This window comes from Tetrao urogallus, assembly GCF_951394365.1.
Source record: "Tetrao urogallus genome assembly, chromosome: 1".
Classification (NCBI taxonomy): Eukaryota; Metazoa; Chordata; class Aves; order Galliformes; family Phasianidae; genus Tetrao; species Tetrao urogallus.
The window spans coordinates 120435307-120446998 of NC_136813.1; positions in this window are offsets into that span (position 1 = coordinate 120435307).

Consider the following 11692-nt stretch of genomic DNA (forward strand, 5'->3'; position numbering starts at 1 on the left):
AAAGCAGATTTTATTTGTGGGTGTCCTGCAAGCAGAAGCACCCTTAAGGACACAATGGCAGCTTTTTTTATCTTGTTTCTCCCTTTGCCTATCCCCCTCCCGTTTCCCCATTGGCTGAGTACTCTGGGTTCACAATCTTATCAAATTTTACACTTGCTAATTGGTGTGTTATCTGGTGTCAGTCAGTAGCCATCCTGTAGTTTCAAAGATGTCTCAGTGCTCTTCTTGTCATATTGATTTTCTTTGAAGTCTTTGTCAAACAAAGAGCACCAGGGGGTGGGGATGATGCCAGGCCTTCCCGATATCTCTTCAGGCACTTCTTTGGACATACCATGACTTGTTCTCTGTTTTGATCAATCTCATGCAGGATATTCTCCCAGTGTGTATGACATGATATACATATATACACCTATATACAGAGCGTGCATTCCTGGGGAAAGTTCATCTAGAGGATAAGTGATGCAAACTATCAGAGACCCCACCCCCCCACCCCCAAGTAAAGTAGAAAGACTCCCAAAAAGAACTGTGACAGCAGAGACCATGAAAATTAATATATATATATATTATAAAATATAAAATATATATATATTATCCAATTCTAATGCAGAAACAACATTTGATTCCCACGTGGAGGATAACAAGAATAGCATTAAGTCTTAGAGTTTCCAGAAACTTTAACCCCCCTATAGTCTTTTATAAAGCAAATCTCTGGAGAAAAAAATGTTATTTTTTATCAGCTCACTTCACCTTTCATGAGCTCATTCAAACTCCACCAGCACCACTTGTTCTTTAAGACTTCAGTGTTAATGTCTTAGTGTCAGAGCAATGGAGATTCAAAGTATCTTACAGGAAACAATCCTCCAAAGTCAGCCACAATTTGCACTGGCAGAACAGGGAGTGTGTTTCTTCAGTGTGATATAAAATGAGTTCCCTGTTGTATGGGAACTGCTGAATCATGGGCTGAACCTCTGATTCACACCACCTGAGGCAAGTAATGACTGAGCCACGGGAGCACACATGAAGGTAATTCACCTGTGCTACCAGAAGTGGTGGAGCCTGGCTCTACCTCTCCTAGATCCCATTTAAGTGCTGACTGACACTGAGGAATGATCTCTTTCTAGAGATTGCTCCTTGTAGAGAATCTTGTGAGCCTACAGCATTGGTAAGTGTTTTCCATTTATTATCTTCCTGTTGCAATAATCTTACTTAGCCTAACTTTCCTGTATATTTCTTAATTATATAATCTGTATATTCATTTATTATACACCCATCTCAGAGACTGGATAGATGCCATAGAAAAATAGGGTCAATCTACAACCGTTCATTACTGTTTTTCCTTACATCTGGTAATTGGAAGAATGACATATGGGAGTTAGGCTTCTCCGTGATTCTTGTATAAACTTTTCTTCTAGAGATAGCAATTCTTCTAAAAAAATAAAAAATAAAAAAAAATAGCCTACCCATCCAAACTGCTTTCTGTCCATTGATAGAATCTAGTAAGAGATACATTCCCTTTACATCCATGATGTGCTTCACCTAATTCCCTTCTTAAATATTTCACTCTGCCTCCTGAAGGACTTCCTGATGCTTTTGAATATCATTTCTAATGATATCCCAGATACCACTGAAGAACTAGTTAAATGTTTTGCTGTAGGAAAGCCATTGCACTTTCAAGGTGCACAGTCAGACTCAAGAAAGCCTTGTGCAAGAGCACCAGGGAACACTTTCTATTTTAAAAATGCATTGCCTGGAGACCAGGAAACAGTGAGGTCTGTGTCACCTTCAGTCCTTTAAAATTGACTGTATTTACTATTCACATGTTTGTTGGTACAGATAGCTCATGTGTATGCATGCAGGAATGGAAAACAAAACAACAACAACAAAAAAAACACATTGCTGTTGGGTCCTGTTCCTATACAGATGGTAAGTTTTTTCCTTTATTCTTTTATTCTCCTTCATTTTCTTTCATGATACAACTTCACTGACTGTTGTCAGTTGTTTCTGCCTTGGCTTTCCCTCTTGATCATTAGTTTCCATTGTCAACCTGACATAAGTAAATCACTTCTTAAAACAGATCCTTTCTTCAGGGCTCTTGTTTTTGTCAGTAGTTTACATTGCTGTAAACATCACACCTAGTGATAAGCAGTAATAGAAACTGAGAATCAACTCAGTTGCCCCCATGCAAACATGTTCTTATCTACCTGGAGATGCTATCAGAAAAATTCCAATGGATCTGCCTGATTTGACAGAAATCCTATTAGAGACCTGTGACTTTCTGTAAGGACAGCTGGGAGTGAACTGAATTATGCTTAGAGAACTCAAATGGATGGAGACAAATACATAAGGCAATTCCTTTTGCCTAGTTTCCAATCTGCACAGTGCTATAAATAACACTTTGCAGTCTAAGCCAGCTGAGATCTTAGCAACATCATATAAAACTGAATTTTACTGTCTTACAGGTGAAAAACTACAGGATATCTGCATATGCCATAGGAGTAGAGAGAGTGAAGGCAAACAAGGGAGCTGGAAGGGAGTGAAAAGGAGAGAACCCCTGGAAAACTGGATATCCCAGACCAGATACCGAAGGAAATGTGAAATATATGAGGGTGACAAGTGCTGTTTTTGTATCGGGCTAATACTCCTGGAACAGATACTGCTTAGCAATAGAAATTGAAGGGGTAATCAAAAGGATTGCTTAAGAACATGATCTCATGTAGCAGCTGCTCCACCAGGAGAGTAAGTATTTGAGAAGCTTCAACATGGATGTGAACTGGGTGGTCCACAGACACTATGAAACATTTAGGGAAAGAATAAGGGAAAATCATAGCCAAATACCTCATAAACAGGAGAAAACTATGAGACTAAGATTATGTAAGATTGCATTCCTTTTACTGAAATTGAACATTACCTAGGACTTAATGAAATTAAAGTTTGACCCTCAGTATTTTTATCTTTTCTTCAAAGTCAAATTTCTCATGTTGGAGCACCTCAGAGACAGAGGGTTGTGGGGGTTTTTTTGTTTGTTTGTTTGTGATCTTACATAACCTAGTAGTTTTGGCTAATTTCACCTGTATCTTCAGGCATCCAAACATTTTTAGAGACCTACAGTAAAGTTATAGAAAGCATAACAAGATTGTAAAGCCTCAGGCTATAGCAAGTGTGGATCTGCTTACAACTGATTGCCTACAGAAAGCCTATAAGATCCTCAGGCAGGGATCTCCAGAGACACCACACTCACCTACCCCTATCAATGCTTTAAATGAAGTCTGGAAAGGGGTAGATCCTAGCTCCACTCCTTCTGATCGCTCAGGTGCATTGCTTGCACCTGAACTCTCCAGGGAGGGCTCTGCCTTCCTAACCAGGTGCTCAATCACTGGTTCAAGCTGTAACTTAGCATTTCCACTATACCTACCATCCATTATTACAAGGTATTACTGTGGTCACAAAGTAACTGCTAAAATGGATATCTAATCATCCCACGAAACTTCAAACCCAAAGGACAGCTGTTAAGTTTTAGAGGATCTGAAGTACTAGACCTTTAAAATCTTTGTGACAATGAGAGTCCTTCCAGCTGGGGGAAGATAAGAAAATATTGAGACTTTTGGGAAATCTGAGAATCTGGTTCTGAGAACTGAAGACTTCTGCAACTGAGTAAACTTTCTGGTTTACTGCCCTCCTATTAACTTCTTGAGGTACTGAAGTTACAATTCAACTCTTCTGTAAGCTATATAAAAAAAAAAAACAAACACATGAACATGTCTTTGAGCTTATTGCTACTGGATGTGTGCTGAAATTATTTAGGAACCTAAGAGTCACTGAAATCATCATATACGAAGTGTTGTGTGCGTTGCACAAATGTATATGACGAGTGAAGCTCATTTCTGTGTATGTTGCTGAGGCAAATGTAACATTAGAGGAACATAAAGAAATGTATTAAACTGAACTAGATTTGCACTGACTGGTGCATTCTTTACAGAATTTTAATTTATCTACAGAACAATATATTGCCATTTTCCACAGCAGTTTGAATGATAGTGTGCGCGTGCGCGCACACACACACACACACAAAAAAAAAAGAAAACAACAACAAAATACATGTAAGGATGCAAGATTGTCTTTTTTTTTTTTGGGGGGGGGGGGGAGTCTCAAGATAAAACTCATTTAAATTTTTCAGATTCCAAAAGCCAGATATATTTATCTTTCATAGTGTTTAATGTAATAGGGGAAGTTTTTGTATTAATATTTGCCACCTCTCAGCTTCCAACTCAGTATTCTTGTTAACGTTATTCGACTTAAGGAATACAAATTTATGCTAAAAGTGATATATATCGTGGAAATTAATTTGGTAAGTAAGGCTGGAAAATATGTAGAATATTTTTTAACTGCAAATACTGCATGTATGAGCGCGTCAGAAAGAGACAGACTATGACTTAAAAATTAGCAGTGATCTTTGAATATCTGAACACTTTTCAGTGAAGTGAATTACTTACCTGAAACTTTCTTCTGTGCCCTGTTACAAAATCGTGTGTTTGATATAGTCACTTCACAATGAAATCCCCTGTGAGGCAGAATCTTGTCTGCATTAGGATGAACCCAAAGATGGAAGGAGACATAGCTTGAGCTTGTTTTTGCTGAATAATTTTATGTCTTCATCTTCCTAACCCCACCTCATTCCCTTACTTTGACCATCATCTTATCCACTGGCCACTTTGTTCTACGCATAGAGTGCCAGCTTCTCAGGGCACTGACCACATCCCCATATTTCTCTGAAGCCTTATGTGATTTGACATAGATGAGTGAAAAACAATAATCTGTTGTCTCGCTCCAATTTATAGGAGGGAGAGGAGGTTCTTTTATTATCTATATACCCGGCGTGAGATTAAGAAGCAACGGTTCAAATGTTGGTCCGACCAGTTTATTACAAATCTTAATTAGGGAAATGGGGAAGGGGAGGACGGACACTATTATGAATTAGGGTAATGGGGAAGGGAAGGAGGGCGATAGAAAAGATAGAAGAGAAGAAGCAAGGAGTCTTTATAGGCAGCAAGAGGGACATAGTCACCACCATGGATCCAGTGAGGTTCGTAGTTCCGTCTTTGATCTTCAGTAGCGGTGGGTCGTCGGGCATTGTTGTTCTATTGACGAGGAAGGACGATGAAGAACGACGACGACGACCATGGCGATGATGGCCCCTTTTCAATGGTTTCAGAGTGGTCGAGTCAGCTGTCTTTGGAGTGACAGCTCAAATCCAAAGTGGTTGAGTCAGCTCTCCTTGGAGTGGCAGCTTCTGGCTCTGGGATCTCAGCAGAAACTCCTTTGTTCCCATCTTCCGGGCCTTGCCAGCAGATAAGAGGGTGCAGGGATGCCCATCTGCATCCTGTTTCTCACAGAACACGATGGTATCGTTCCCCAATTTTCCCACAACTAGCTGGAGCTGTTTAGTCACAGGCCAGATCTTCCGCCAGTGAACATTCCTGAGCACTCTCATCCGCTCTTCTACAGAGCAAGCAGCTCTGGGGGAAGGGGCTTTCAAATGTTCCCAAAGCGATATCGATTGTCACACGGTTAGCACCCATTAGTTGCCTCCTCAACAAATCATTCAGAGTCTTATCACAAGAAATACCTCAGGAAGCAAGCTTTGAGCCAAAAAACAAAGAAGGATTCTCACATCTGTCATATTGTTGCTCTTGAGGATTTTAATGATTTATTCTTTCTGATCACATTTAATCATGTAATAGGCTCTCAGCTGATTTGTGTATCCTGAATAAGCTGCTAAAATGGCAAGGTTTTGTATGGAGGTGCATTTCATATAAAGGCTTTGTAAGCTTTGATGGACTGATTAAAACAGATATAACCTCTTTCCCTATTTTAACTGTAAAGAAATTCAGTGAAATTTCCTTATGAAAGATGAATAGCCTTCAACACTGACTCCTTTCTACTAAAGAAAAATAGAGCACAGCAGTGAGGTGTGGGTGGTGCAAGTTACGTTCCTGATCTGGTTGCTGTTTCCTATGTGTCCCTGACAAAGTTACTTCACTGCAATAGCTCTCATCCTGGATATTTTGTATCCTGGAGATCTGAAGTGCTTTTCAAGGCAAGATTTTTATTTATTTATTTATTTTCTGTGTGCTTATGAAAGGACTCATCAGCCCTAATCTTGCTTGGGTCCTTAAGGCTCTGTCGTGGCAGAATTACTAGCTCTACAACACATCATCAGTAGGGTAAAACTAATATGATTTACTGACAGAAGACATAGCTTCTACTGACAACAGAAATAAGTTCTGACACAGATATGGAAATGAAGGGACAAACACAAGAGTAGCAAAGCTGTGAAGCAGAGTCTGTTAGTTGCCATTAGTGGTCATTTTACTTTGACGAAAGTTGTACAAGTTTTACAGTATCAGAAAGAAATAGCTCAGTTCATTGTAAGATATTAAATTAATATATTTATATATATCTCTTTTAACTGTTTTATTTTCTTTACATAATATTTGCTTTTTGAAGCTATAGTGGTGAAACGATTGTACTGGCCAGTATCACAAAAAAGCTGACTAGATATTGGTGAATAAATGTTTTTTCATATATTTCTGAAATGCAGCAGCAATAGCTGGGATAGAGGAGACTAAATTTCTCAGAAAACTTTTTTTTTTTTTTTTTTCCAGGTTTTCCACGGTAAGCTAGAGAAATTAGTTAGAGATTCTCCTCATGGGGAGATTGTGAGATTGTACCTTAAGTTCTTGTGCTATAGTCTGAAACAGATTTCTTAACAGAAATAAGGTCTCTGTGCTCATGAAACTTTGGAGGTAAGTTCGGAGGCTAGACAGTGTGTTCCATGGTGTATCTGTCTAAACAGAAGTTTCACTGCTTGAATCTTACAGTTGATTAGGCAGCCAAAATTTATTAGGATTCTGCACTCTCAGTGGCAATGAGAGTTGCCACCTGTTGCAAGACTAAGCCTCAAAGTAGAGCTAGTTGCCAATCTGCTTAATCATACCTAGAGACATCACTGCCCAACAGCCAAGCAGCCAGAAAATATCTATGTTTTCAACCAAGCATCTAAAGCTAGATTCCTGCCTTTCCACAAACAGCCTCTAATCCTATTTATGACCTTGTGACTGACAAGCATCTGCATTCCAGACAAAGTGCTGAAGAGTTCTCAATTACAGGAAATAAGTAGAAAGTTGTAGCAGTTTCTTTGCTCATTAGACTTCCCCCTCAGTGACTGTGGGAGTGTGTGGCATGGTGGTAGACCCTCCTGCTGCTGATCATTTCTCTGTCATAATGTTGTCAGCCACATTCATAACGAAAGGCTAATGTGTCAAGAGAATCCAAAGATAGAAGTTCAGCTTGTCTTATGAGGATAAAAGGGGCAGAGCTAATTCTGAATGGCTGTCATTTGTGTTTCCAAGTGCTGGTGACTGCTTTTAACTTTAAAACCTGTCTAAAGCTGCAGCCCTCCTTACTCTATAAGGAGTTTCTCCTATCTCTTGATGCCTTCTTTTGGGGGGCAGTTGACCTCCAAAGGACCAGCTGATGGAGCATACCAGGCTCTATTCTCAGCAATCACATAGCAATGCCCAGTTTTAACATGGTGCTACTCAATTGTACATCATGCTATTCTAACTTCACAGGTGGAAAAGCTAAGATATGGAGATGAAATATGGCAGGGTCAAGGTCACTCGTTTTGTTACTGCTGTATTAGAAACTTAGTCCCTCAGGTCCTTGCTTTGTGTTCTAATGTCTGTTGATTTTTGCCCATTGCCAGCGTGATCTGGAAGGGGTAAGCTAATATGTTTTCACTATTATCTATTGAAAGCAGAAAAGAAAATTTGTTTCCTGTACTCATTTGTTTCCTTAGGGACTGGAAAAGGCCATATTGTGTGAAGACCTTCTGGACCAAGATGGAATGTAGGATATTTGAGAAAGCCTGCTGTAAGACCACAGAGATCTTCAGAGATAAAAGACAGGGGTTGTGCAAACCAAACTTCTTCCTTAGGATAAAAATGTGAGTGAGAATGAGACATTCTAGCAATGGATTTGGCAACTAGCTATATATAAAGGCTGCTCTGAAAATAATGCCTCCTATTTTATTGCATTGGTCCACAATGTTAGAGGCAGATGTTGATGGGATAGCAGCAGAGGGTGAAACTTTCCACTAATGCTCCATTAAATTTTGTTGCTGTGCAACAGGTGGCAGCAGAGGCAATTAGACAAAATGGTACCTGATTCAGAAGAGTTTATGAAACAAAAGTATGGAATTATTCCCCCCATGCAGCAGAAATTGTTCCCAGAGACATTCATCGACATTTGTTGAACATTTTTGAAGAAGAAACGGTAGATGTTAGCAGAGGAGCTGGTGGGTAGTGCATTTTAGCAGTGGTGACAATGACAGTGAGTAACATCTGTTGTGCAGATTTTTTCAGTGTGGCTTGCTGCCTCTTGTCCATACATGGTGAAAATGCATAGCTAATGGTGATGACTATGTAGCTGAAAAGTTGATCTATCATGTAGTATTATTGTTCTTTTGGTATCTGTTGCTGTATGATGGAAATAAGTAAGAAACATTACTTCTGGAGCAACCTACATGAAAAGTGAAGTATTCATTCCTACTTAAAAGACTGGAGGAGTCCCCTTCTGCATTCCTTACTGACATAGTTCATCAGTGATGTGGTCTTCAAGGCACTATTCTTCCTGATGTCATGACTTCATGGAGGTTTTACCTGGAGGCAACTCTGGCTTAAGGAATTCCTATCTTTTCAAATGGCTTATGCAGTTGCATGGCTATCCAGACTACAGCTTTCAGTAGGATTTCTAAAATACTTCCTTTACATTTAGCTGAGCCCCTCTTCCTACTGCACCTGTCAAGCCCTTGGAAACTTGGTGACACATAAAGTAGCAGTCTGCTTGAGTCGGCACTCTGCTGAAGAAGCACTTGCAGAATCAGGCTAACATTCAACCTGAAGCCTGTCCATTGTGCATGAGTCAAATATCTTCCCCCTGTCACATTGTGTTGGGTAACTGAGATTTCTAAAGGATCTATTTTTTTCTCTTCCAGGTGGCCAGAGGCCTTTTTTTTTTTTTTTTTTTTTTTTTAATAAGCAATTGCAGTTGCACTGACTTCATTTATTCTATATCATCACACGAGGAGCAGTACCATTAATTGACCATTTCCTCTTTTTTGTGTTTAAAATGTGCTGATCTGGGATTTCAGTGTAAACTGATGCAATTATAGTATTACACAACACTGCTTGATGCTGCAATAGAGAATGGCACAAACCATTTATCATCATTAATGAACAGGCAAGTGCAGGAACATTAGAGAGTTCAAATATGGGAGCAGTGGATAGCTCTCAAGGGCAAGCTACACTAGCAGGATGCAGAGAAGGATGTGTTCACAGACAGGATAAAATTACAGACCCTTATAACTGGTGGTGTAATCATCCAAGTATATATACACTTCTCATCACTGCTCAGAGCTGTTAGTCCAAACTCATCAGTCTGTATTCAAGCAAGAATGAGTTGTTTTCATGCAGGCAGATAAACTGAGGAGACTAAATCCTGCACAACCTTCCCTCAGCTCCACCAGAGGTGTTTAGACTAACAGAGAAATCACCACACTTTTCCCTAAGGAAAACATAGAGCGGCTCAACTCCAGTTTTACGAACAAGTCTAAGCCAGTTGTACACTGGAAATCAAACATGCGTAAATGCAGTACAGAGAAGAAAAAGTTATTTTTGGCAGGGCTTTACTCTGAGATTATTAACACCTTTGATAGACAAAGAGCCTCACTTGCTAAGCATCTGAGTTTTAATTCCACAAAAGATATGTAATAAGTGTGTAATCATGTCAGATGTAAGACTGAGAGGAGGCCCAGCAAAAATGAGCTGTGTCTGCATAAATAATAAGTGTATTTTTCTTTCCTCTCCACACTCCAGCACCCAATCCTCTGCAAGACTCAAGACACCTTGACAAAACTTAGCTCAAATAATCTTTTATAACCGTTCAGGATGTCCTTAAGTAACTACAGAGTTAGGCAAGAAAGGAAATCACAAATCCTGATGTATCTTCCATACACAAATATCCAGAGCAATCATGCAGACAAAATAAGTAGAAGAAAACATCCTGCAGTTTGCCTTGAAAGGTTTTGCCAAAGGCAGAATTTGGCATGTGTGGAAGAGAGGTTCCCAGCATCGCTGGCCACCATAAATGAAATTATTGCTTTGTTGGCTCATTCAAGTGGCTTTATCCATTGCAAATATTCTTCTATTAATGCATTAAACTTTTTAATAGAAGTCTCCAAAAGACTGAGATTTTGTTCTTGAGCACAGCAAACGTAAAGAAAAAATGGACTTCTACAGTCCCTGAAGTATTAAGCAAATTCAGGCGCTATTCACAGGATGACTCTTCCCCTGAGAATTCATGCTAAATAGAGAAGAGAAACAGTATTTTCATTCTGCTGCCTCTCCTCTTCATTGCTGCGTTGCCTAATGGGTATAAACATTCCCATGAGATCCTTTGGGAGTGGAAAGAGAGCTACTGAACCCTCAGATTTTATATCCTTGTTGAAAGATATATGTACTTCTTGAAATACTGTATGAAAACCAAAGCAAATGCATATCTTCCCATGATGGATTTGTGAATTTAGTTCTTCCCCGCCTTCTCCTCTCTCCCCAGTCCCCTACCGGGTAGATTCAGTAAGGTAACCAAATGAGAACGATCAGTTGTTCATGAAAGATTCCCAAAGACCTGGATACATTCATGGGCCTTTGAATAATGCCACGCTTTAAAAATAAATAAATAAATAAAACAGTGGTTCTTCAGATGGATCTGCTGCTAAGCTTCCTGGTGTCTTCAAATAAATCACTTTGTAAGTATGACTGCTCTTAAAAGATGAAAGCCACCAACAAAAAAAGCACAAATAAATAACTAAAGAACTGTCTAGACTTGTTGCCAATATGGACTTGTGGCTACAACCTAATAGTCACAAAACTGAAATACAGAAAATTTCAAACACTACTGTGCATAGTTTCTTTCGAAATCTGCTTCAGAAGTGACATTCTTCATTAAAAACAATCTGTCATCCTTTCTCAGATTACAGTGTAGCTAATCTTGCAAGAAGTCTGGCTACATACATACAAGCATGGTTTGGGGAACAGCAAGGAGCATTACATACTTTTAAGACAAACCCTTTGTCCACGCAGATTTCTGTCTACTTACAGATCGTCTGGATGTTCTGTGATGTACCACCTTACTTAACTGAAAACAAACAAACAAAAAAAAAAAAAAACATTAAATTGTAGTGAGCTTATTTGAGACATGGAATTATATGTCCTTCAGGGTTGGCCTCTGCCTGCCTGGGGCTATGCTTAGCTTTGCTGACTACTAATCTGATCTTGGTAAATCAGGTAAGCTACTCACATTAATGAAGAGACATGCACATTAAAACTGCTTACAGAGTACAACTACTTCTCAAAGGTGAACTAAAGCAGTTATCTGGCACTAAGCTTAAAATTAAATAACTTTTTGTCTCTTGAGCTGAACATAACATTGTTGCTGATAATTATAGGTAGTGGAAGAAATCTCTTATAATTGCCGTTGTTTACAAGATGCATTAAATAGAGCTATTTTCCATTTCCAAATATGGAGAGTTTAATTGAGTAGAAAAGCAAGAAGCTCTGCATAACTCTCTTTA